General features: G+C 43.4%; 1 long non-coding RNA gene across 1 annotated transcript in view; it reads left to right on the top strand.

Annotated features, from left to right (window-relative positions):
* The window catches only part of LOC118452353, a 7,178-nt gene that overhangs the window by 2,870 nt on the left and 1,585 nt on the right, over positions 1–2,723 (top strand). The window contains exon 2 of the long non-coding RNA XR_004842107.1: positions 1,872–1,878. This is a non-coding gene — a long non-coding RNA (uncharacterized LOC118452353). The remainder of the gene's footprint in view (positions 1–1,871; positions 1,879–2,723) is intronic.

Genomic DNA, 2,723 nt, shown 5'->3' with positions numbered 1-2,723 from the left:
CAACCCCTGACGACCACCACCAGGAGGCACTGAGCAGGCGCAGTGGGGAGGGACTTATGGAAATGACCTCCTGAAGCTAATTTTAATACAAAGTGGAGACAGGTTATGCATATGTATAGGCATATTGGAAAACTTCATACATATGTAATACTTTGCTACATATAAATGGGCAAGTTGCGACTTGATGGTATGCACGTTAGGTGGAGCGATCCCCCGTGCATCCGGTGCCGTGAATAAAGAATGCCTGCCTTCTAACACTACCTTGGTGTTATGAGGTTCATTCTTCCCGATTTCGTTGGCAATATGAACTGTGGGACTCTGCGCAATTTCGATCGTCTTGTTGTGGTTGCTGATCCCTACTTTGATGTGCCCTCTTCCCCTTTATTTGCCTTGGTATCTCTGTGAAGAAACATAGGACAAAATATATGGGCCACATTACACAGTCCAGCCCTTGTCTGCCATAAAGCTGCTATCTTAGAGCTTTTTTTGTAAACTGGTCAAACCCCAATATTGCAGGGTTTTTTTTCATTCTTGCTGTATTGAAAGTACTGCTCCAGAGCTCCATTGTTCTTTGAATATCTGAATTTCCCATTAAATTAGGTAGGAGTCTACATTAATAAGATGCTTTCAGAAATGCATTTCTGGCTCTTCTTTTTGCCAGGGATTCCCTGTTAAAATGTCTGAGAAAAATCATCACATATTAAATCGTTTGTATGTGCAGAAAAATCAGTTTACTGTTGTCATGATCCACTATTGGGTTGAACAATTTGGCAGAGGTTAAACTCCCTTGCTTTCCAACCGACCTCAGATAATTCTGGGAAGTTGGGGCCAGCTGGGCATAACTTCTGATTAACTCCAATATTTTATCGTGACTAGGTTCCTTTTACATTCTCGGAAACAGAATTAAGACTCAAAACGGAGTCAAGTGCCAAGTCACTTTATTTGGCCAACCACAAATACACGAGAGAAAAGCAGAGAAAGAGAGGAAAAGCGAGAAAGGGAAAAAGAGGGGGAGGGCGGCCCGTAGTTATCCACACGGTCTGTGCGGCTGGTGCGGCCTGAGTGGTCCGATGTGCCTGATGTATCTTCAAATCTGCTGGAGGGTAGATGTTCCTGGACGCTCCCCCGTGGTCTCTGCTGGTTCCCCTTTCATAAGGTTGTCTTTTTGCATAGTCAATGATTGTTTTGCATACCCACGCCTCCCGCTTGGCAGTGGGGCGCATGCCCAGTACCGTCACTAGAGCATGCTTGAAATTTCTAGGGGGTCCGAGCCCCCTCCCCATTGTCAGTTGACTCTGGGCCTGGCTGCATGCACAGAGGACGTGTACTTCAAGATAGCAGGACACACATTCCTGTGGGGTGGGACTCAATGGGCTGAAACTGCCCTACTCAATTGCCGTGGTGATTAGGCCATTCTGGTGGGGTGGGACTCAATGGGCTGAAACTGGTGATTAAACTGCCCCACTCAGTTGCCGTGGTGATTAAGTTTTGGTAGTTAAGCTTGCCTGCCACCAATGTTGAGACAAGTTTCTAGTCCCTTACAACTGTCATAAACTATTTCCTATTCCTTTGTGTTCATACTTTCTCATTAAGGGTTATGTGTTTTGCGATAGTTAATCCCCTTTTGTACTTTTCTTTCAACATGGGTCTGAGCAACCTACAAAATTGTTCCTGTAAAGCATTTTCCTTCTTTTTTCATAACCATAGCAGTGTGTTGTTATATCCTTCTGTCACTGATGATTGATAATAATGTTGAGGTGTCCATTGCCTCTGCTTGGTTGTGCACCTAAATGATATGAAAGTGATGCATATTTTTTTTTTTTTAGACATTTAGCTTTTCCTCAGTGGGAAAAAAAAAAAGAAGTTTGAAGTGAACACGTTGCTGTAAGGCAAGAAAATGATTGATTGGGTGGATATAAAACAATTGGAGAGATGTGTGTCCTCATGTGTGTAATAGCTTGTGCCAGGAGCTGGAGTTGGGTGGGGAAATGCAAGAGAGAATGAAAATGTGTTCTATTATCAGAGGGGGTTTTTTTCAACATCAGCATGAATAGAAACTTCTCCTAGGAAGCTATATTGCCAACGAAATCGGGAAGAATGAACCTCATAACACCAAGGTAGTGTTAGAAGGCAGGCATTCTTTATTCACGGCACCGGATGCACGGGGGATCGCTCCACCTAACGTGCATACCATCAAGTCGCAACTTGCCCATTTATATGTAGCAAAGTATTACATATGTATGAAGTTTTCCAATATGCCTATACATATTGTTATAAATTGAGACCACAATTGATCATAATCCAATTAAAATTTTATTAATTATAGCAAGTAGAATATGAGCAAATACAGCGCTGGACGGCAGGGGAGTCTGCGCTCCACCAACTGCCGTCCTGAGCAGTTCAAACAGTCTCTTTTTATACATCTTTACTTCCGTGTTCAATGAAGTAGTGGAGGTACTCTGCGCATGCTTCAGTTGTTGTTAGGGGGTCGTTTTCTGCCTCTTGGTGGTCGTTGAGGCCGAAGTAAGAAGTCTTCCTCCTTTGTCCCATAGTTGACCCCTCACTCATATGTCCTTATATGGGGTTGTTTGTCCTGTTGCTGGCGGTTCCTGGACATCTGGCGGTTATCTTGCACAGGCGGTATCCTGTTTAGTTTGTGTTAGCGATTGCGGTTATCTTATCTTTTGTTGCCTAACCTTTACATTGAGCTTAACATAAATCTT

Source organism: Egretta garzetta, unplaced genomic scaffold (genome assembly GCF_000687185.1).
Source record: "Egretta garzetta isolate BGI_Z169 unplaced genomic scaffold, ASM68718v1 scaffold375, whole genome shotgun sequence".
Taxonomy (NCBI): domain Eukaryota; kingdom Metazoa; phylum Chordata; class Aves; order Pelecaniformes; family Ardeidae; genus Egretta; species Egretta garzetta.
The sequence above is the reverse complement of the archived record's forward strand: the minus strand, read 5'-3'. Positions and strand labels throughout refer to the sequence as shown.